This window comes from Rattus norvegicus, chromosome 2 (assembly GCF_021556685.1).
Source record: "Rattus norvegicus strain SHRSP/BbbUtx chromosome 2, alternate assembly SHRSP_T2T, whole genome shotgun sequence".
Taxonomy (NCBI): Eukaryota; Metazoa; Chordata; class Mammalia; order Rodentia; family Muridae; genus Rattus; species Rattus norvegicus.
In genome coordinates, this window is record NC_141535.1 from 103288380 (window position 1) to 103312807 (window position 24428).

The following is a 24428-nucleotide window of genomic DNA, read 5'->3' on the forward strand; positions in this document are numbered from 1 at the left end:
TATGAGGTATTTGGAGGGAGTTACTAGGACAAGTCCAGACTTGTGAGCCTATAGGAACAGGTCCAGTGTTCAGATGGCACTGGGATCCCTGATTGACAAGATTTTAAGTCATAACTTCATAGCCTTGCCAAAAGACCCTCATAGAATCACACAGACTTAGACACTGTGTGATGACACAGTATCCAGGCTAAAGTAAGAAAGCACTGTAAAGTCACCAAGGGACAAAGATACAAACTGACTACACACCCTAATTGGTAGAGAATGAACACACACCCTAGTGGGAAAAACACAGCTTCAGTTAGTGAAAGGCCATGCTCTCAGAGCTGTGAGCTGCAATTAGATTCAGGACATTTCGCTGCTGGATTTAGACGATGAACCTTCCAGAGCAGTGGAAGGTTCCACTTCTAACTTCCTAACTATTTAATACAGTTCCCCATATTGTGATGACCCCCCCAACCATAAAATTATTTTTGTTGCTATTTCATAACTGTAAATTTGCTACTGTTATGAATCTTAATGTAAATATCTCTGTTTTCTGATAGTCTTAAGAGAACCCCTGTGAAAGGGTCAAGGTTGAAAGCCACTGTACTAAGTACCTTTTCTTAAATGACTTTTCTGTGAGCCATCCTCAGAGATTATTGTGGGGGCTTCCCCTATTTCTCCTTAGTATCTTGCACTAATGTATTATCTCTATACTTTGAAGATAAGGAATTGTGTCTTTTTTGTGCCCGACACGTGGTAACTATTCAGGGAATATTTGTGAACTAAGGATTGAACCTGCATTGTAGAATGGAAATTATCTATCTACTAGAAATAAGACTGCTGCAGCCTTTGCACTGAAGGAAGCTTGACATGCTATCTTTACAATATTAATGTTTTGTGATAGATTTCTGAAATGAAACAGGATAGAAATGTCTACTGTCCCTTGACTCCTGGTCACCTGGTTTATAGAGTTATGTTTTTCAAACATTTGAACAGTATGTCTTCCCTTACTATTCCTCTTTACTAAGATTTATGTCCCTTTCAAGAACAACATTCTCTAAGCAGAGAAAAACCATTGAGAAAACTATATCTTCCTGTGCAATATCCCCCTTTCCAGGCTGTACAAAGATACGAGCATCAAAATAAAACAAAACACAAAAACATTTCATCTTTCCCTTCCCGGGGGGTTTTCAACCATAGTTACACGAACTGAGACTCAATCCTAAATAACCAGACTCTGCTACACCTGCTCAGCCTGGTTATTGTCAAGTTGCACTTGACTCAAAGTACCTGTGACTAATAACTAAGTGGGAAACTAATGCACACCGGTCTGTTGGTTATTTATTTCAGCACATTCCATTTGTGAGAAAAGCCTTTCTCTAAAAGAAAACGTAGCTAGGATGGTGTCCAGTGAAAGGGGAAGCAAGATATGAGTTTCTGGAATTGTCATGCTGGTCAGGGCTGCACTCAAGAAGCTAAATTGTGTTCTGAGAATGAAACCAGCAGTTATACTGCAGCTGTCAACACTGGCTGCTCACCACTGCCTGCCAGCAGAGCTTCTGAATAGCATAGCCAAAAGTCTAGCCATGAGCTGCCCCTGGGCTGAAAACCCACCAGGCACAGGCTCATCCCCTTTCGCATTGTCTGCTTGGATACAGCATCCTTACTCCTGACGTGTCTGGATGCTATGATGTCTGCTTGGATACAGCATCCTTACTCCTGACGTGTCTGGATGCTATGATGTCTGCTTGGATACAGCATCCTTACTCCTGACGTGTCTGGATGCTGAGTTTCATTTTCTCAGTGTTTATTTAATCAACACATTTTGGGTTTGGTGAAGAGTAATTATTGGTTTTTCTTGATGCACATTTTCATTCCAGGGATGAAGTTGTAACAGTTTCTTAGATTAAAAAGTGATCTGCTTGGGTATGAATTCACTAATAGGAACTATTATTTTAGAAGCAAGCCCTCGATGCCAACCTAAGTTTATAAGCAGTACACAAAAATATCTGACAATGAGGAACATACTGTCTATACACTGATTAATTTACTAGCATAACTTCACATTAAAAAGCTGAGGATTTGAGCAAAATGATTCATTAGGAAAAGATGCAGGCCTTACAACCTGAATTTGATCCCCCGAACCTATGTGGTTGTGAGAACCAATTCCTGCATGTCCTTTGACCCCTACACATGAGTAGGCATACTCATGAGCCTTATACACATGCTTCTTCCCTTCTTCTCTCTTTCCCTCTCCTTCCTGCCTCCCCTCCTCCTCTCCTTCATTTTCTCTATTCTTCCTTCCCTCCTCTTTTCCCCTCTCCTCCCCTCCCCTCTCTCCCCTGCTTTTCTTTTCTCTTCCATACAACAAACAATATAATAAATTTAAATGGAATTTGAAAGTGTTGGCATTATAGGTACATTTATTTTATATTTGAAAATGATGACTATATATTTGGGTTCTCTAAAGGAAAAAAAACCAATGGAATGAATATATGGTTTGGTTATTCCAACAGTAGCTGCCTTCTGAGAAAAGTCCAAGACTCCAATATTTGTTCCATCCATGAGGCTGGATGTCTCAGCTAGTCTTCAGTCTATGTCAGATCCTGAGGAAATAGGCTGTAATGCCATGAGAGAGGCCTCAGCAACAGGATTATGAGCTGGCCACTGAGAATGAAAGGAAGCAGGCAGAAAGCAAAAGCTGCTTTCTTCTGAGTTCGTTATCTAGGCTGCCATGAGGTGAAGCCCTCATTTAGGGTGGATCTTCCCACCTCAAATGATCCAATCAAGAAAAATCCATGACAGACATGTCCAACTACTGGAATTTTTAGTTAACTCCAGATGCAGGCAACAAGAATAACCATCACAATTGATGTAATTCATATATCAAAATATATCTTCAGTGTAATAGCGAATAGATATAATGCTTGCTATCTGACACTGACATTTTGAATGGATCTAACTGAATACTCCCAAGACACTAGGAGACAAGGTGGTAGCACCGTCATCAGTTTTGTTCCTTCACAGTAAACACAGGAGGATCAGGAAACTTGGCCCTATCAAGCTAGCACGGGTTAGAACAGGCTGGCTGACCTGGTCATGACGTGCTGTTTTGAATCCTTTCTCCAGCATGCTCTCTTCTGCATCTCTATTGACCTCCATGAGAACAAGTTCTGCACTCATGGCCACTCCTCCTCAGGGTCCCCTATTTTCCTTTCACTGTCTCCAGCATTTACCATTCTCTCCAACTTCCCCCTGCAGCTCAGGGAGACAGCTGTTTGGGATCCCCTTATTTAATTTTCTGAGACTTCTTCAGGAGGCAGTGTGAGGATCCCTCACCCCTTTCCTCCCACTCCTTGCAGCACCTCCTTCTTGGGAAGTTTTTTGTGACTCATAGTTAGGTCTTTTTTACATTCTCTGATCAACCAATAGGTGTAACAATCTATGAATGATTTTTTTTTATTTCAAAAGCAACTTTGGGGCCTGCCATGTAGTGTATGCCTTTAGTCCCAGCACTCAAGAGGTAGAAGTAAGCCAGATATCTAGGAGCTTGAAGCTAGCCTGGTCTACATACCTCAAGTTTGCCAAGACTACATAGTGAGACCCTGTCTCAAAATAGAAACGTTTGGAGTGACTGGTTATATACAAATATGGCGTTGGCAGTTTGGTTCAGTGCATGCCTGTTTTACACAATCCTGCTTGTCCCATTCCCAGCACCAAAAAAAAAATTTTTTTTTAATTCTACTATATCCTTCCATCATTTCCAAGAAGGTTTAGAGGATGCTAAGAAAACCTGTGACCATTTTCAGGTCTCAAACACATACTTGTCAGTTATTACTCTAAGGGTGATTGTAAGTTGACTCATGCAATCCTTGTGACAACTCTCTGAGTTCAGTACTGAAATTATTTATCATCCCACAGATGAAAAAAATAGAGCCATGAATACTAATAACAGGAAAGACAGGATTTGGACAAAGGTAATTGGGCTTTAAGGTTTATCTGCTAAATTACAATATTCTCGGATAGTGAATTTATAAGTCAGACACAACTTCCTAATGTGAGAAGGGTACTTACATTCAATACATCCTGATTTATCCCTCCCCAACTTGAAGCGATTACATTAGGTCTATAAATCTAACTTAATATATTCTGTTTTATTATCCTGAGTCCGTAAAATTGAGATAAGAACATTGCTATGACATCAAAAAGTAAGACATTTTAATACCACTAATAAAATGAGATGCAAAAATCTTTTCATGACTTTAAATGTTATCTATTCATAATAAAACCAAAATTACACCCAATTTCTCCATTGTACGAAATAAGGTACAAATTGTGAAATTTCCATTAGTAAAAATATATCATCCTCCTGTCAAACTTCCAAATTAGTAATCTTCTATTAGATTTTCATAATACAAAGGGAATAGAGCTTGGCAAACTTTTACTTAATGTTGTGCTCACCGTACTTTAAAGAAGGAATGCATGTGAGTCTCTGGGTATCTCACAGCAACTGTCTTTGCTTCTGCTTATCTGTGTTTACACATTGTGATGGCTTATATGTACTCAGCCCAGGGAGTGGCATTTTCAGAAAGTGTGGCCCTTTTGGAGTAGGCGTGTCACTGTGGATGCTATAAGACCCTCATCCTAGCTGCCTGGAAGCCAGTATTCTGTTAGCAGCCTTCAGATGAAGATGTAGAACTCTTAGTTCTGCCTGTATAGTTCTTGCCTGGAGGCTGCCATATTGCCACCTTGATGATAATGGACTGAGCCTCTGAACCTGTAAGCCAGCCCCAATTAAATGTTGTCCTTTATAAGAGTTGCCTTGGTCAGGTTGTCTGTTCACAGCAGTAAAACCCTAAAACACACATCAATATGATAGGCAAATTCCTCTCCACGCTCCAGGTCTCTGTGCTCCATTTCTCTCTTTGGCACTTGGCACTGTTGTGTGTATTGTATATATTATTGTTTACCTGCTTCACTGAGTGCTCCATCGTTAGGTATTTGTGTTAGGGATTTCATTGTTCTGGAATAGCCCAGCAGCTGACAATAAGTTTGTGGACAAAGTGTTCCTGAAGAAAAGATTCCTGCAGTAGGCCTCTCTTCACCCCCAGTCAGACTGAGGAAGATGTAGGGGGAGGAAACAAAGGCAAGAGCCTCACTCTTCCTGAATGAAGACTGCAAGTGAGTGCATGGGGCTATTTGGTACCCAGGGAACTGGGCAGGGTCAGTAGGTCTTGCCATCTGCCAGTAGCACAAAGGACTCCTGTTAATCTTCTTGAAGGGGAGCTGGGAGTTGTCACTGGGATCTTTGGATGTTATGATTTTACATAGAATTCAGAGTTTAGTCTGTTATAATAGTCCTCATTATTCACAGATTCCACATTTGTGGAGACAACAAACTTCCTTCTATGTTGACTATGTTATCAGAGGAATATCTTCTAACTGCTTAGGTTCTATGGGTAGACCTTGGAGTTAGTTCACAGCAGTAACAGAAGAAATGAAGTTTTATCTAGTACATTCTGCAACATGTGTGTCTTCATAAGAAAAATAAAGACCCGAAAAAGTCATTACGTCCAACATCGAATGTATTTCCTTAAAGAAAACTGGTAAATGGTGGACATGCGACATATTGAAGAAACTTGTCCTAGGGGCAGTGAATTGGGTGCCAGTGGTCAGAAACTAGCCAGAGGTGGGAAACGAATGGAAAGGAAGAGTTATTTTTGTACGTTTATTCTGATGCCGACTTCAAGTCTCTGGTGTTAAGAATGTTCTCTCCCGGCAAAGATTGAAACAGAGACTGAGGGAACACCCATTCAGAGCCTGCCCCACGTGTGGCCCATACATATACAGCCACCCAATTGGACAGGATGGATGAAGCAGGGAGGTGCAGACCGACAGGAGCCGGATGTGGATCGCTCCTGAGAGACGCAGCCAGAGTGCAGCAAGTGCAGAGGCGAGTGCCAGCGGCAGGCCACTGAACTGAGGGTAGGTCCCCCGTTGAAGGAATCAGGGGGGGGGAACTGGAGGAGCTTGGGGGTGCTCGAGACCCCAGGGGTACAGCAATGTCAAGCAACCAGAGCTTCCAGGGACTAAGCCACTACCTAAAGACTGTGCATGGACTGACCCTGGACTCTGACCCCGTGGGTAGCAGTGAATGTCCTGGTGGGAGCACCGGCGGAGGGGGAGGCCCTGGGTCCTGCTGGGACTGAGCCCCCAGTGAACTGGACTGTGGGGGGAGGGTGGCAATGGGGGGAGGTTTGGGAGGGGAACACCCATGGGGAGGGGGAGGGGGAGGGTGATGTTTGTCCGGAGGCCGGGAGGGGGAGTAGCACTTGAGGTGTGTGTGGGAAATGCTCAAGTTAATAAAAAATAAATAAATAAATGAAAAAACACACAAAAAAATTTATATCAAGAGCAAACTCAAAAAAAAAAAAAAAAAAAGAATGTTCTCTCCCTGTTCAGTGAGATCATCTTTCCCTTAGGAAACGTTTTGCTTACTCTCATCACCATTAGCAGGTTCTCAGAGCAATGCAGAATAGCGTAGACAGTGTGCAAGTTCCCAGTGATGTCGAGCAAGGCAACACTGTCTTTTTCCTGTAGCTCTCTAACTGTAAACAGCCATCCTTTGCATTCTATTGAGCGCTGTGGATTTCGCAGTTTGTGCTGTTTGTTCATTTGGTGTTTAAATGTTCTGCCGGAGGCACTGCCCAATGCCCTAAGCATAAGAGGTTTTCATACGAGAGTCAATACATATTAAACAAGGTTCCCTTTGACAGAAACACAAGAAACAGTTTCTGTGTTATCAGCTGATGAAAAGGGAACCAAGAGACTTGCAGGTGTTTCATCCCCGTATTTGCCCTGGAAGACAATGTTTCTGCTTTCAGTAAATCACTGTTTGCAGTGACTTCAAGAATGAGACATGGCTGGCAGCCGCTCGAGTGCTCCACCAGACTTTTCTTTCTCGTCTTAGAGACATGATCTCTGTGGTTTCTCATTAGTGTCTTCCTGGGGATAAGTACATGTAAAGAAAAAGCCACAAATGTTTAGATAAACATCCTGAACAAATTATCCAGCCTTTCTGGGAACAGAGTCCTGGTCTGTAGAATTGCTTTCTCAACCAACAGAACTGAAAAGCCCTTGAATGTGCACACACGTAAGGTTTACTTTTTCAAACTGAACAAGAGATTGGGGGGAGGGGAGATTATGGAGTCTTGACATATCTCCCTAGAGAACCATTGTTAACAAATTTGGGGAATTTGCCACTTAGTTTTTCAAGGTAATAATGGTATTCTGTTAACAAATGGAACACATTGTTACTCCAAGAGTGCCTTGGTTGTTTTCTGAGGTAGCAGCAGAATTTTCCTGTCAATGTCCTGTTCTCTGGGGAGATGTCCATAGTTTCCCTAACCCAGGTGTACAAATGGAACCACTAAACAGAAATACCAAAGAAGGGATTTCAGCTGTCACTGTTCAGACTTGAGATCTTGTATGCAGCTTCTCAACTCTCTTCTCTTAGGTAACATTACAGCAGTTCACATCTTAGCACACTATGTTTCATTTTCTCTACAGGATGATAATTGTGGACATTTCTACTCCATATATGTCATGAAATAATTGGCAGGTGTCAAAGCAAAAATGCAACAATGTCAAGGAATAAAAAGCAAATTTCTCCAATTTCACCTCTCCACCTCTGTAGTAATTTCAAGGGCTGCCATTAAAATATCTGAGTAGACAGCTTAAAAAACAGAATATTTTTCTTATTGTTGTGGAGGCCCAGAGTCCTCGAATAAAGTGTAGTAAGTTTGAGTTCTTTATCTTATGGATGGCTGTGTTTTTTTTCTCTCTCTCCCTCTTCCCGTCCCCCCTCTGTGTGTGTATCTTCTAATGTTCTATAAGGATACCACTCAAATTAAGGCCCACCCTAATGCCAATGCCTATATTTTAACATAAATACCTCTTTTTCCCCTCCATCTTTATTAAATTGGGTATTTCTTATTTACATTACAATTGTTATTCCCTTTCCCGGTTTCCAGGCCAACATTCCCCTAATCCCTCCCCCTCCCCTTCTATATGGGCCTCCCCTCCCCATCCTCCCCCCATTACCACCCTCCCCCTAACAATCACATTCACTGGGGGTTCAGTCTTAGCAGGACCCAGGGCTTCCCCTTCCACTGGTGCTCTTACTAGGATATTCATTGCTACCTATGAGGTCAGAGTCCAGGGTCAGTCCATGTATAGTCTTTAGGTAGTGGCTTAGTCCCTGGAAGCTCTGGTTGGTTGGCATTGTTGTTCATATGGGGTCTCGAGCCCCTTCAAGCTCTTTCAGTCCTTTCTCTGATTCCTTCAACAGGGGACCTATTCTCAATTCAGTGGTTTGCTGCTGGCTTTCGCCTCTGTATTTGCCGTATTCTGGCTGTGTGTCTCAAGAGAGATCGACATCCAGTTCCTGTCAGCCTGCACTTCTCTGCTTCATCCATGTTATCTAGTTTGGTGGCTGTATATGTATGGGCCACATGTGGGGCGGCCTCTGTTCTAAACTTTGCCTCCCTATTCCCTCCCAAGGGTATTCTTGTTCCCCTTTTAAAGAAGGAATAAAGCATTTGCATTTTGGTCATCCTTCTTGAGTCTCATGTGTTCTGTGCAATAAATACCTGTCCCCAAATGTGATATTATAAGGTACCGAAAGTCAAGTCTTCAATAGATGAACTTGTCCGAAGGTGATTGACACATTGATTTGTCAAAACTGTGCCACATTTCAGTTTATTTGTATTTGGGCCATTTTTTTTTACAAAGTTTTTTTTTATTTATTAGAAATTCTTAACTATCTTTTGTTTTACTTTTTAAAGAAAAGTAACATATGTAATCATATTTTTAGATCTTTAGTCACATGACTTGTAAAAGTATCTGCTTTCTTCTTGGAACATAAATCTTCCTAGAGCTCCCAGTGTACCTCCTGATTATACTTCATCCTGCTTGTAGCACATATATTAGAATTTTGCCACTGTAACAAAATTCCTGAGACAAGATAACTTTATAAAGAGCTTGATTTGGCTCACAGTTTCTGTGGTTGAAAACCCAAATAGCTAAAATGTCTTCCCTGGAGAGACATCACCAAGGTCTACCTGTTATCCCAAGGTTTTAGCAACAAATGGGGGTGCAATTCTGTCAAGTTCACTGTACAGAAAATAATTCGTTTATTGGGCTTCCTTACAGAGCATAGGTGGAGAGTTACAAGAGTGTGGTTGCTTCTTTCCTTTACCCAACATCGGCTAAGGATTCCCTATAGACCCATAGATGGAGTCCTAAGCCCTTGTCCTTTTACCATCTATATCATCTAGTCCTTCCCAGAGACCCCAAGGTCATGTGTAATTAAGGCAGAATTATATACAACTGATTGGAGGGGGGAGTGTTCCATTGAAAAGGTGGCATGAACCCCATTTGTCTCCATTTAATTAAGGACCAGGCCTCATTCAGAAAAGAAAGCCAGAAGGCACCAGCTTCAGGAACCGACCATAAAATCCAGAAACAGGGTCATAAAACCCCCTCTCAAATAGCATCCTGGGGATAGCCACAAAAGTGGGGGAAATAACTTCTTTCAGAATGACCATCTGTTCTGGGCAGTCCTATCTCATCTTATGGTTAAACATTCATGATATAGGAAAGCAGACCACCTGTGACCCCCAGCACCCACCAATGAAACTTTAGATTACCTATTCCTTCTAGAGAGTTCCTCCAATTCCCTATAAGAAGGCCTGAGTGCCGTTATCTGGGGTGCCATTTTGGAAAATAGTTGACCTCCATATATTGGTTATTTCTGCAGACTAAATGCTCAGTCTTTGCATACTATCTGAGTCTAGGGTCTTCCTTCAGTGATTTTCAGACCCTTACACCATGACTTTCCTCACCCACCAATCCTTCTGAGAGGGAACCTCAGTTCTTGTGATCTTTAGTGAGCAAGCTCAGCTAGACTTCTGAAGATGGTGTCAGTTTGGCCCGAAAGATAGTCCTGTACAACATATGGTCTCTGGCCATAGTGATTATAGTAAATGACAGAGCAATGCTGTCTTGGTGGGATGTTATAGTTTTATTTCTCTTGTTGTAGTAAAACACATAGACAAAGGGCAACTTTGAGAAGAAAGGGTTTATTTGACTTAAGAATTCCAGGGTCTAGTCCATCACTGAGGCAGGACCTTGAGGCAGCTGGTCACATCACACCTACAGTCAGAACAGAGAGAAACAAACTTGCTTGCTTGCTTGTACTCAGCTCAGTTACATTTCCCACTTGTAGACTGTTCAGGACAGCTTGCCTAGGGAATGATGCCATCCATGATGGGCTAGATTTCCCCACACTCTTCTATAGACATGGCCGACCTGATCTAGGCAATTCTTCAACTGAAACGCTCTTTGCAGAATATTCTAGGTTATGTCAAGTAAACAGTTAAAACTACCGAGCATATATGTAAAACAGAAAGTCATGCAGAGACAGACCTACAATCCTGAGGACATGCTTCAAGATCCTAGTAGCTTCCTACTAGATAAAACCCTCTTAAAGACCCACTACTATCTGCCAATATTACTTTGGGGACCAAGACATCTGAACTCTTAAGTGGAAAAAAATTAACACCCAAAAACCAGCAGCAGTCAGCCTGAGTCATATTATCTAACATCCAGCTGTTGGGTTGCTTCTCCTTTATTCTAAAATACTGTGTGCTCTTGTTTGCTGGATGTTTTGTTTTGCAGAAGTACTTCTGTGGCAGATGTAGAATTGTGTTGCTAGTCCCTGTCCATCTGTAAGTACAACAGTTAACAGAATGTTCTGGATCCTCCAGACGTTACCAGCCTATGGCCAGCAACTGAACCAGGAAGTGGTACAAGGGCCCAACCATTTCTGCCCTACTTGGGTCTCTTCTAAAGGGCAATCCTTGCTTTGGAACTACCAAGGGTGCTGTCAGAAGCTGTCAGCTCAGCATCACTACATGATGTTTTCCCTACCAGCCCCCCCTCCATTTCCCCATTAAAGATGTGTACATTAAAAATGTATACTCTAATTCTTTCTCAGATTCATCTCCCTGGAGAACTTATCAGTTTGACTTTATCTTCAAATAATATTTATTTTCTCTCAGAAAGATATTTTGAGACTGTATTAATTTTCTATTGCTGTAGTAAGACACAATGAACAATGAAATTTATAAAAGAAAGCATTTAATTTGGGGCTCACAGTTTCAGAGGGTTAGTCCATGGCCATGATGGTAGAAAGAAATGGTGGCACAGCCACCAGGATGGGAGATGGGGTGTAGGGGGAAGGAGGGAAGTGGGAGGGAGAGAGTGATAAGAGATCTACCTGGAATGGCAAGGGCTTTTGAAACCTCAAAGTTGATGCCATGGGAAACACTTCCTAATCCTTTCCAAATAGTTGCACTAACTGTGGACCAAATATTCAAATATATGAGCTTATGGGGGTCACTCTCATTCAAACAAGTACAGAACCTCTTGAAAGTATGACCTTCAGGTGTAGCTGCTATTTTGAATGGGTAGGCAATTCTTTTGTTTTGCTGGGCCCTCCTCTGTGACAGCTTCCAAGGGTTTCACATTTCACCAGATTGTACCCAGGCTTGGATGTTTTTAGCCAGTCCTTCTGGATGGCCCCTTTGCTCCTGATTGCCTCTGCTTTATCTTTCTAGAGCATGGACTTGGCAGTTGTGTTCTCTGGATCTCTTTTCATGCCATTTTAGAATGTTTTTGCTTTCCAGGGTCTGGTGTCCTGGGAGGTATTTGCTCTCTTATTTCCATGTTCCCATGTGGTTGCCAGCTATGACTGATAGATTTTTTTTACCTGAGCAGACATGGTTTTAGGGTTTAAGAACTCAGTTGCTCTCTGATGCTTTTACTATCTGTGTTCTGGTTTTCACTGTTGCAATAACTTCTTGGATTCCTAGAGAAGAACCATTAGCATTTTGAAACTTTTGTTCTGTTTCTCATGTTATTTTTAATCTCTTGGGCCATTTGCTTAATTTGTTAACTTGAACTTTTTTTAAGGTGTTGTTTCCTGACAAACACCCTCTCCCCATTTTAGGAGGCCAGTGGGCTTTCTCATTCATGGCTAAAGACTAAAGAACATGTTGTACCTGATCAAGAGCTCCTACAGTGCCCCACTGTGAGAGTGGAGTAGGGTTGGGGACTCTTCCTTTCCTTTCCATCTCTGTTGCACTCTGCTCTGCCCACCCTCAGCCCCATCTCCATTCCATAGGCTCTCCTAGGCAAACGTTCTGTCTTTGTGAGGTGCATGCTGATGCAGCCCTCCCTTTGCCCTCCTCATTCTGTGATTGAGTCTCTACAATCTCACTTGCTTTTGAACTCCCAAGTATTATATAAAGCCTCTGGGCTGACTGATAGCTTCGGATGTGGTAAAGATTCTTTGTCTTTCTCTTCTTCCTGCTCCTCTTTCCACTCCGCCCTTCTTGTTATATCTATCTTAATTATCTTTTTCAAAGAGGTATGAGGGAAAGCACATTTACATATGCATCCGCACAACCACACATATTCTCCCAACATATTATGAAAAAAGAAATATAACCAGCCAGAAAAGGGGGGAATTTTGCAATCTGGCCTGAGAAGGGAAAGGATTCTCACAGTGATAGACTGGGCTATCCATAAAGCTCAGGGATTTTTATGGGAGCACTATGGCCTTAGAGAAAAAGGAGATGAAGGCACTGAGGGAGGAGCCTTCCTGGCAGTATATCCTTCATTTCCTAGGGCTTACCTGAATGTGTCTGTAGCTCACATTAAATTTTGTTGTAAGAGACAGAAATAAAACAAAAACCAAACAACCCCCCTAACTTCCTGGTCCCCTATGCTTCCTGTTAAGTTGCTTAAGGGTGACTGTTTCTATCACAGTGCAAAGGTGTTGTGACAATGACCTGAAGATAATCACCTTGTTTCCCTCCCTTGCAAAATAAGAAAATGAAGGAAGAACAAGATAATGGCTCTTTGCTCTTCAGTGATTTGGAAGTGGAGGAAAGCAACACTCCCCCAACCTCCATAAAAGTAGTTTTGTTGTTTTAAAAGTCTGAGAAACACTAAATCAACTTTAAAGTTACTAATCCCTTGCATGTAAAACCTGACGTTTTAGGAGGGAACAAAAAGAAAACCTCCCATCATTTTCAAATAAGTGTATGTCCAACCCGTCTTAGGCCAGACTTTAGAGCGCTGCTATTTCAGTCAGCATGGTAACTTCAACATAGCTCATTTTGCTCAAACACCCGGCTTGGTGAAAAGACGCAAGTCGATGAGTGGATTATAAAAATTCTATCTTTAACTACTTAAGTAGGCACAGTATCAGAAAGTGGAGATAAGTACTTAACATTTTACTGTCTTGACTTACCAAGAAGTGGCCCACTTAGGTAAAGTAAATGCGGAAACTTTTGAACTGTACACAAAGTCTTGATGAGTTGGCCGGCTTGAAGGGGGGTATGGGGGTGGGAGAATGTGTGATGGGGGAGGTTCAGTTTCCAGGAAGTTCACAACAGTAACATCAGGGGCCAATTGCTGACCTAGCTTAAAGTCAGCTCCAAAAGCTCGAGCCAGGCAGGAGTCGAACCTACAATCTTCTGATCCGTAGTCAGACGCGTTATCCATTGCGCCACTGGCCCATTCATGAGAACTCTTCTCGGGACTTTCAGGATGACAGCATGAGTTAGTTCTCTATACTCACCGGGACGACAACAAATAGTGATAAAAGAAAAGGGACTACAGGCAGGCCAGGCGACGAAGGAGAACCAGAGCCTAGGCCTCCCGGGGACACTGCTTGGGACCTTTCTAGGCCGCTCGGGATTGCCGGGGGCAGAACGGTGGTCGTGCACATGCGTAAAACGACCCGCGTCCCTGACGTCGCAAGGTCTGAGAAATGCGCATGCGCAACTCCGTCTGCCTGAGGAACTCCCTGATTCAGTTGTGTTTAGTGTCAAGGGGCAAAAAAGTAACTCATGTCCCTTCGATAGCTCAGTTGGTAGAGCGGAGGACTGTAGCTAACTTCCTTGTGAGAAGACATCCTTAGGTCGCTGGTTCGACTCCGGCTCGAAGGAGACAGTAATGTTTTATCCAGGTTTACTGGCCTTCTCCAGAGCCCCTCTCTCAGGCATTGAGCTCCCCAAGTTACGTCTCTGCAGTTCTAGGACTTTACAACTCGGGCCTGTATTCTTCCGTATCCAACCTTTTGCGATCCCCCTAGTGCGAGCGCGCTCAGACAAGTCCCAGACTGCGGCTGCACCACCGCCCGGTCGGTTCCTCACGTACTCCTAGTTTCGCGCACCAGGGCGACCCTTTTCGCGGCCGGATCATTGGGAAACGCCGCGCAAAGGAGTGACGTAGTGTTATGGAGCTCATCTGCCAAACAGCTTGTCGCTCCCTTCGATAGCTCAGCTGGTAGAGCGGAGGACTGTAGGCGTGTGTCTGTCGGACATCCTTAGGTCGCTGGTTCGATTCCGGCTCGAAGGAAAGAGCTTGCCTTTTATTTTAGCCTTTTAATCTCATCTATGAAACATATTCAAATTTCTTTGCCGAGCAGTGCTCTTGTCCTCCTCTAGGGGAGCACAAGATGAGGCGGCACTCGTGGAGGGGGATTAGCTCAAATGGTAGAGCGCTCGCTTAGCATGCGAGAGGTAGCGGGATCGATGCCCGCATCCTCCAATTTTTTGCATTTCGGTAAATTTTGCATTTTACTTTTGTAATCCACTTCAGTTCGAGCCGAAAGACAGTAAGTAAAACCCAGTGTGCTGAATTTCAACTTTGTATTTTGTGTGGTGTCCTAAACTCCCAGGCATGCTACGGATATGTAGAAACACAAGAAGGGGCAAAAACCGGAAACCGACCCAGCTCTAAACCCTTGGCTAAGCTGAGGGTCCGGGGCTGTGTGGCGTCACCTGGGGAGCCGAGGCCTAAGGGCGCAGGAACGATTTCCTTCAGAAGACTTTGGGAGTCTAGTTCCCTCCTGGAACAAACTGTGGGGCACTGCGTAGACTAGGGACCAGCACGGAGGGCAAACTGAAAATTAAAAACAAACGAACGAACGAAGCAAACCAAACCAAACCAAACCGAACCGAACCAAACCGAACCGAACCGGTTCCCCCCACCCCAAAAGTTCGATTTAGGTTCACTCCCCTTGTTAAAACACACACACGCATGTGCACACATATACACTTCAGTCCAGGGCAGAATTATTAGCCTTTTGAGGATTATAATAAGTTACAATTCTTGTACATTTTAGAGTTTTGGGCAACTCGTGTGCTTTTGTATCCAGTGTATACAATCTGCTGCATTTCTTGCTGTCTTCCACTTTCTATCTTTCCATTTTTAATCCCATTTTGTTATTTTCAATAAAGTTTTTAGCTGAATCTTTACGCCATTTAAATTTATCCCCCTTCATATAAATGATGTATTTTTCTTATTTTAGTGTCTTGAAACATGGCTTCAGTGGTTGGGTTTGAGCTGCCTGTGCCTCCCAAGGGCTGTGTGGGATGTGTGTGTGTGTGTGTGTGTGTGTGTGTGTGTGTGTGTGTGTGTGTGTGTGTGTGTCTGTGCCACATGATAGAGCAGTGGGTGCCACCCCATTGTGCAGGCCTCTAGCTCTTCATTGTCTACCTCAGCTTTTCCAGAACTGGGGTTCCTGGTGTTCACCACAGTGCTCTGCCACTGAAATCTTATTTGTGAACAGTAACAATAACCTCTGTAACTGTACGCGGTGAAAGAGAAAGGAGTGGCAAGTCAGATAGTAGGAATGGTGTCTACGCCAGAGTCCAGTCACTTCCTGAGGTCAGTCAGACAGGGAAGCACAGATGTTCACCCGTGGTAATCAGGAGGCTGAGTCACAGAGTGCTTAGTCATGAGGGCAGTGAAAGCCAATGGCCTGTCTGGCCTCTGTAGGACCTTGGAGGGGTTGCTCAGCATCTGGATTATTTCCCTTTCATCTTCTGTAAATCAGGGTGGCTGTAATGTTAATTAAGCTTCGTCTCAATTAAGACAGACTTTGGAATCTCTTAGCAGAGAACCTGGAACACAGTAGACATGCTGCTGTTATCAGTAGGAAGTGGGGGGAAGGGCAGAAGAAAGGAGAAAAAGAAAGAGGAGGTGATTTGGGGGGCATAAACAGGCCCTGGCATTTTGCTGGCACGATGCAGAGCTTGGGGCAGGTTTTAAAACCAAGAGGCCTGATGAACATCCCACACCTGCAGGGCCAGAGGACTTACTTGGATCTTTGTATATGTGCTGTCTAAATACATCAGACAGTGCAGCAAAGGGGTGCTAGGCTCTCCCAAGAAAGGGAAATAGACCAAGACTGAAAGTTCAGAATGGGGTTAAACACTTTCTGGGATGGCCATCTAATAGCATATGTACAACCACTGGCATTTTACTAAGAACTTGTAAGAACATGCCGGCAGGGGTGTGTGGTTTCAGTGGCACTAAGGAAGGTCTAGAGCCCAGGTGACAGCATCAGATGTGACCACTTGTTGGACTGTCACTGGATATTTCTAGCACATAAACGGTGTCAAGAAATGTCCAGAAGAAAGTACAGTATGTTAGATTTTACACGTTTCCTCAGAGATCTTCATGGTGAACTGAAATCTATACAGAACAGCTTTGAAGCTGAAGAAGTTATCAAGGTAAATACAGCTTCCAACAAGGAGTTTACAATTGACTCAATAAAAGAAATGCCAGAGTGTCTGAGCACTTTTGAAATTAGCCACTTCCTTGTGATTTTTATTCTCAATGAAATGCTGTTTCTCATCCAAAATTTAAAATCATGTGTTCAAACTCCTTGTTGCCAGGTAGCAAGAAAAAATGGTAACAGGCCAGCTGAGCAGAGGCAGCAGGGGAAGATCTGTAGAGTTTCTGAGTATAGGTAATGACAGGAATCCTACTGTAGAAAGGAGGGCTAGGGGCTGGAGTCTTACTTTTCAGGTACTGTTAAGGTTGATACATGAAGGCACATTCCTAAGATTAGGGGCCCTGCTTCTGTTGTTGCTGTAGGTGGTGGTGCTTTTGTGTAGTCCAGACTGGCCTTGGACTCTACCTCCCACATGCTGGGAAGACAAGCACCCACAAGTCACTCGTGCTTTTCAGGAAGTGTTTTTTAAAATCATAGCTTTGGCTATAGGAAACCAAAGGAAGCCTCCCTGTATCTGGGTGATCTACTGAAACTTGTGTGGAGAAGATGAAGTCCCAGTATATTGTCAACAAGGAGTCGGTGTCAAGGACCCCAGTACCTCAGATCTGTGGAGTGACAAAGCAGCTGTGGCTCATTGGGATGGCAAAGCACTCCTCTGTTCCCAGAACTAGTAAGGAACGATTGGCCTTTCGTTAAAACCAGTGCATGCAGAAACTATCAACCACAGCTTCTTTCTTCTGGATGTTTGCAGCCTGAGAGTGCTGTCCCTCAGAGGCCTCCCCTGGAGCAGTTAGCCCCTTCCCTTTGTGATGTACACAATGAACTTTCTGAGTGTCGACTGTACCATAGGTGCTCCCACACAGCATTTCTACACGTGTCTGTGGTTTTTTTTCATTCTTGTGTCCCCTGAGTCATGTTTCCGGGGCCAAGTTGTGCAGAATTGCAGCAGAGCCTGTTCAAACAACAGTACATCCAAATTTTAAGTAAAGTGCGGCCTTCTTTATGGAATGTGTAGTGTATTGTGCTTACAATAGTTGCGGGGAGAAGGAAGGGATGGATAGATGTGTATTGCAGGAAACTACTAACATTTTGTTCTCTTAAGTAAAGAGAATTTAATTTTGTAGCCCAGGGCTTGGCTTAAGTACCCACATAAAAACACTTGTAACCCTAATGCTGGGAGACGAAGACAAAAGACTCCCAGGTGCTCTCTGGCCAGCCAGCCTGTGTGATTGCCCTGTCTTCAAAAGATTGAGAGCATGATAGATCAAGACAGCTGCTGTCACACACACACACACACACACACACACACACACACACACACACCCAAGAACACTAGATTAATTATACACTGCTTTGCTTTGGTCTGGGGAAATTTAACCAATGCTAGAGTTAATCTGCAAGTCATGGCCTGTTTGTGTGTCCTCGATGTCCACTCTGCCTAAGCCCCCTCAGGGCTTATCAGTGCCTCCAACATTCACATCATCCAGTGTCCTTATCGTGTCTTATTTGTATTTTTCTCTGTTTTAATGATGGACTCAGTCACAAATTCCTTGATTCTTCTGGGTACAAGAGATTAAGCCAGAAGCAAGACTGGCCTTACAATTCCTGTTTTGCTTTCACTCGGTGTTGATCTTGATTGCCAAAGGCCTGGTTTTAGAATCTCCGAGGACGCCTTTGGACATGTCTGTGAAGGCATTTCCTGATGGATTTAACTAAGATGGGAGACCAACCCTGGATATGCGGAGCTCTGTTTCCCATCCCCTAGGGTGGAGTCTCACATCCTGTAAAAGTGTGAGCACCAGCATTTAGATACCCACTGCTTCCTCACCATGACTCAATGACCAGCTGTCCCAGGTTCCTAATCCCTTGCTAGGGCTCCTCCAGCCTCCACACCGTCTCTCCATGATAGATCATCCTCTCAGACTGTCAGTGCAGTAAACCCTTTCCTTCTTAAACTGTTCTCATCAGGTATTTTATCCCAGCAATAAGAAAAGTAACTAGTACAAACTGTATCTAATATTCCCTGTTGGTGTCACCTTGTGTCTGACCATAAAGCCTATTTTGTATGATCCTATTTTGTTGAAGCTAAGCCTCCATATTTCAAGGACCTGTGCAGATGAGACAGAAGGGGCTGGGAATGACGAAATGCCCCGAGGTACTCTGGTGTGCTGAGAAAGGTTACCGCTTTTGACTCATGCCTCAAATTCCTCCTGTCCCCAGAGTGTTCTGACCTATTCTGAAAGCTGGAGTAAATATCTGATATTGTTTTTCTAACCACCTGGAGCCAATGGTCATTCACATCCCAGCTATAAGGTACAATCCACCCAATGGTGCTCTCCAAGCTCCTTTTGGAGAATCCTTTATGTAAACACTTCAGTTTCCCCAAGATTTTTTTTTTTTTAAATTTCACATTCAAGAGCTGTTTGTCCAATAAGAAACCACTCACCACATGTGGCCATTTAATCATAAATGTAAATTAAATGATGCTTAAAAGTCCATTTAAGACTTTGTAGGAAAGTAGAACTAGAGAGTCTCCTACTGAATGAGACCATAATGGTTCAGAAGACGAATACCACATGGTCTCTCACACACGTGGGTCTTAGCTTCTCACTGTTACACATGAGTGTACCTGTGGGGATGCATGTGGGTGGATATGAGTCATGAAACTAGGAATCAGGCCCACAAGACGAGAGAACAGGGACTTAGGAAGGAGGCAGGGTGATAAAGCACAGGCTGCACAGAAGTGGAGATGGGAGTGCTTGGGAAGAAGAGGAGATGGGGAGATGAGGAAAAGAGTTGGGAGGACCAAGCAAAACAAAGCCTGGACTAACCCGTTACCCTTGTGCACTAATTGAAAGGAAGAATGAGGTGGCTCCCCTAGAGCCAGGCCAGAAGAAAAGACCATCAAGAGCTTCGGCCTGAGGCCTCACACACTTCTAGATTCTTCTTAGGACCTATGGACTCACTGTCACCAAAGATAAAACATCAGGCCCAGCTTGTGTCTCCTGATGCTTCAGTATTTTCTATCTCACTGGGAGAAGAGACTTTCAGGGAGAGCTGCCTTCAGACCTTTCTGGTACAGGCTCAATTCCATCTTTATTAGTGACAAAGCTCTCTTAAGGTCTTTCACAATCGTCAGACAAGAAATTCACCAGGTTGTTTTTAGATAATCAGAAGTGTTTTGAGGGTGTGAAATATACCCTAAAACACTCAGGCATAAAACACATCAGTGGACAAAATGGCTTCCTGTCGCAAAAATTTAAGTTTATTTAATATATTTAAAACATTAAATGCCAGTCTAGTTCTATACACATTCTCATCACTCAGTAGAAAGGTTGGATAGTGCAGATCTTCATCACCACAGAAAGTCCTGCTGGGACTTTCGTAGAAAGAGATCCTGGACTCTATAATGAAAATCAACTCTCTGCACAGCCTAGCAACTATACCCCTGGACAACTGTTTCCAGCCACAGCTGGCCACAGTGATAATAACAGCTATTATGGGATATGTGTTTATTTGATGTGCTGAAACAGAAGTAAAAATAATTTTAGAGTCTCCCTTTCCCAGCCCTGACGATCACACTGAGGTTTTAGTGAATGACAAAGAATTTGGCACTGGTCCCAACTTCTCTAAACTCTTAGAATTTCCCGAGTGATGTCATTGATAATTTATGCTAATAAGATGTCTCAGGACAGACTGATCAGGATGGCAAGAGCCACCCTATGATTAGAATGTTGGAGTTCTGAGGCTCATAGTATCATCCAGGCCCCCGTGAAGCAAGGAGTGCTACAGCTAGTCACAGCCAACAAGCAACTTCAGCATGCCTCTGTGATAAGTCTGTACTCAGAAGCATGGGTGAGCCTCCCTGGATAACATTTCTTTGTATGGTCTTGCATCTATGTGCTGGGAGGATGGTGGATCTTGACTCCACCTAGAGAGGACATGCAAGTTCAAATCTGGGGACCGTCATTCAATCCCTCCTGATGTGTCTTGTCTTCTGGCTGGTCTTAATTTTTATCTTTCCCTTTCTCCTCTCTAAAAAAAATTGTAATATTATATTAATTATAAAATATGATAAATATATTTTCATATACATTATATATTCATATATGTATATTCATATATATGAAACTTGCATCAGTTACTTTTCTTATCTCTGTGACAAAATTCCTGCCAAAACCTCGCTGTTGTACAAGGCACCACTTATTATGGAGGGGAAGACAAGGCAGAAGCATGTAGTCAACTGGGACTCCTTGTATCTGGAAGCAGAGAGCAAACCGGAAGTGGGGCAGGCCTGCAACCAGTGTCCTGCTTTGCCCAGTGAGTCTCCATCTCCTAGACTTAAAGATTTCACAACTTTCCAAAGACTCACCACCAGGTCGGAGCCAAGGGGTCAAACACATGGGCAGGGAATGGAGGGGTGCAGGGAGTTCCGGGGGTGGGGGATGGGGGATGGGGGATGGGGGATGGGGGATGGGGGATGGGGGATGGGGGATGGGGTGGAGGGCTTTTACATTTAGCCTGCATCACAGCTGGAATGTAAACACAATGCTTTTCTGAATTATGTGTCACTAACAATGTTTCAAACTGAAGATATAGTGAGAATCCTTGAGTATGTAGCCAGTGGGGGATAAAGTAATGCGGCCTTTGTCCTATCTCAGCAGAATCTGCAAGGCTCTAACTTTCAGCCTGTTAGTAGAAGAGAGAAAAAGGGACTCTTTAAAAAGTGATTATAGTATTTATTACTAAGTTGTAAAAAATTCCCTATGAAAGCTGCCTAAGAAAAAAGGGGAAATGGAATGAATGAAAAAGAGAGATAAGGAAAAATTCTTCTCCTCTTTGACTAAGAAATGTTCTGTCCAAAAAAGTTTTCCTCAGCTCAGCTGTGAGTTCCTCAGCTCTTTGTCCTCAGCACTTATACATCTTTCGGAATACATGATCACATGGTGAAAGTTCACCACAAGTCCATACACAAAACGCAAATCATAAATCGAATAAGAAGTTTGCAAGAGTGAATGTTTACGTGCATATCCATCAGGAGTAATTATCTGACTAAACATCCATCACCTGTCACAGCTCCACAGGTTCACTGAGAGTTAAAAACCATAACTAAGTTATTAGTAAAGTTTTGTATAGATAAACTCAGTCAAGATTTTATCTTCTACCCAAGCACCTATAATAAATCACTAGTTCCCTTTTTATGACCTTTGGTTAATGGATTTACAACCTCTTGGAATGTACTCTGAGCTTAGTCTGGTTTCTATCTAGATGCAATTTACTGGTGACACAATGGGAGACTGGCAGAGTTTTCACTGCAGTTTTAACTATCAGAAGAGACCTAATAGCAGCCCCACTCTAAAAGAGCTTAATAAATACTGGTATAATTGTAGGAATTCCTATAGGATCATCATAAATAATAAATAAGAAGTCATCTATTTGTTTATAGAGCATCACTACAAGACAGTACATCTTCGTAGATCTGCAGAGATCTGCTCAAAGGAGTGGGCTAATTGTGATTGTCCTATATGTTTAATAATAGCAGGAAAAGGAGGTTAACAGCAGGAATCTTTCCTAAAATGATTTTCTCCTGGGCCTTGCATACTGTAGTTCAGTTGTAGATTTTAACCGTAATGGTAGAAGATCACTGCAGTTATTAGCTTGTTCTCTGATGGCTCCTGACAAAAAAATTGCTAAGTTATGAACCCTAATCAGTTGTAGATGACAGAACCTAAATCCAGCTTGGTGAAGGTACTTTCCTCCTGCCACAAGGTGAGGCAGCTGCAGAACCCAGAGAGTCTGCCTGCTGACTCACTGTAGCATCCCTTGTAACAGCAGCACGGGTGGGTCATGCTAGGCTAGTCTCCATCGGGTCAAACTGTCATAACCCCAGTGTCCATTTCCTACTGTCCTTTCCAGTGCTACTGCCCTGTATAAGGGCTTGCTGACCCTTGTTTGGATTATTGGAGGCTTCCATTTTGCCTTTAGCAAGTCCCCTATATCACCATTTGACCCAATCATGGCAGGAAGGTCACTCCACCAACACATGAGCTCATGGAAACAATCCCATGAGAAATTTTTGATGACTTTCTAGTGCCTGGTTTGAGTAAGTTTTTAGGACACAACCCTTTAGTGTAGAATTCACGGGGTGGCAATGCGTTCTTCATTCTAGGCCAGACTTCCGAAGCTCTGAGGCTCCCTGTATGCCTGTGCCTCCATGTCTCTGCAAGTGTGTCTTTGTGGAGTTGATTCATTCCAAAGCCATCCCACCACAAAGCTTTCCTGGCACTCCGAATTAGCGCCTTCTCACTGTGTGGTTCTTACATGTGTAAGATCCATCACATTCAGTCCTCGCTCTTTAGTCTTTCAATGCCCAGAGCTGTGTTCTATAGGAACAGATGGTGAATGCTCAGTGAATTGTTTTAGAAGGAATGGGTTACTTCCACCAGAGGCCCTGCCTCAGTGTGCAACTCATGTACCACCTAACAACTTTTCAGTCAGTGACGGAACATTGGCATGTATACTCATAGCCGCATATGATTACATCACTTGGTATTCTCTGCGGTTATGAGGACATTGATAGTGCATTGTGGACATGTTTGTAGAGATGCTGCTGGGGAGGAGTCTAGGTCGATGTTGTATACTTGTGTCTTCATTTTCTATGAAAGAAACAAAATAAACACAAAAGAGGCTTACATAATGAAGATAGGAAGAAAGTAGTTTACAGCTGTATAAAATAAATGTTTATCAAGCAAAAGTACAAAACTGAAAGATTACAAGGTAAAAATGTATACAATCAGAAGTGGAGAGATGGTCATCAGTTAAGAGCACTGGCTGCTCTTTCAGAGGATCCAGGTTTGATTCCAAGCATTCACATTGTGGCAAACAACTATCTGAACTCCTGTTCCAGGTCTTCTATTGGCCTCTGAGAGTACCACATGCACACGACACAAAAATGTATATGGAAGCAAAAATGCCTGTACACATAAAATAAAAATAGACCTCAAAAAATAAAATTACAGTAAGCCAATGTCAAATAGGTTTTGATGTAACATTTATTTTTTCTTTCTTTCTTTCTTTCATTCATTCATTCATTCATTCATTCATTCATTCATCTATAAATGCAGTAGTCTGCATTTCTGTCCCAGGCTTCATACTAACCCATTGTCTCAGCCAGAGCAGCTTCCAACCTTTTCATCCTTTATTTCCATTTTCTTGCTGTACTTCAGGTAGGCAATGCTTACCACTAGGCTATAATTGCCTCAAGCATTTGGTCCCAGACCATGCTCTTCCAGTTGTAGTCTAGGAGCAGTAAGATATCCCAGAGAACCCAAGTGCATAGTGACCTCTGCCAGCCAAGCCTGTGTAACTCCAACCTGATGGTCACATACTGATAGACTCGCCTAGGGATTCAGTTCTCAGGATGCAGCCCACTGACAGATGGGTCACGGCAGAACTATTAGTTTAAAGACCGTAGTGGTTGATCTTGGTTGTTAACCTGATTAAAGACTCCCACTAAATCACATGCTCTGCGTGTGCTGTGAAGCTGTCTCTACAACCAAATCTCATGTCAATCTTCAAACTGATAGGCAAGACCTATCCAGAATTAAGGGCAGTTGGAATTTCAGAACCAAAAGAGGAAGAGGGGGGCATCCAAAGTTGATGGCATGCAGGGATCTGTTTGAGTGGTTTGGTGTTTGCTGCTGCTGTCATCGCCAGATATTGGACTTCAGTTGACATGAACTTGTATTAGTGACTCTTCAGGTCATTCCTGACCTTATGCCTTGGG

General features: G+C 43.1%; 2 long non-coding RNA genes and 3 other non-coding genes across 5 annotated transcripts; 3 read left to right on the forward strand and 2 right to left on the reverse strand.

Annotated features, from left to right (window-relative positions):
• The first annotated feature begins 5884 nt into the window (after window positions 1-5884).
• On the forward strand, window positions 5885-8598 carry LOC147996189 (uncharacterized). The gene is made up of 2 exons (XR_015671403.1): window positions 5885-5967; window positions 8333-8598. It is a non-coding gene; the product is annotated as an uncharacterized LOC147996189 (long non-coding RNA).
• A 1507-nt stretch (window positions 8599-10105) lies between these two features.
• Window positions 10106-13787, reverse strand: RGD1562890. Its single transcript, NR_037704.1, is given in 2 exon segments — window positions 10106-10197; window positions 13364-13787. It is a non-coding gene; the product is annotated as an RGD1562890 (long non-coding RNA).
• Trnar-acg1 (transfer RNA arginine (anticodon ACG) 1) lies at window positions 13559-13631 on the reverse strand. Its single transcript has one exon. It is a non-coding gene; the product is annotated as a tRNA-Arg (tRNA).
• A 182-nt stretch (window positions 13788-13969) lies between the features above and the next one.
• Trnay-gua8 (transfer RNA tyrosine (anticodon GUA) 8) lies at window positions 13970-14063 on the forward strand. The gene is made up of 2 exons: window positions 13970-14006; window positions 14028-14063. It is a non-coding gene; the product is annotated as a tRNA-Tyr (tRNA).
• Window positions 14064-14385: 322 nt separating this feature from the next.
• On the forward strand, window positions 14386-14475 carry Trnay-gua2 (transfer RNA tyrosine (anticodon GUA) 2). The gene is given in 2 exon segments: window positions 14386-14422; window positions 14440-14475. It is a non-coding gene; the product is annotated as a tRNA-Tyr (tRNA).
• The last annotated feature ends 9953 nt before the right edge of the window (window positions 14476-24428 follow it).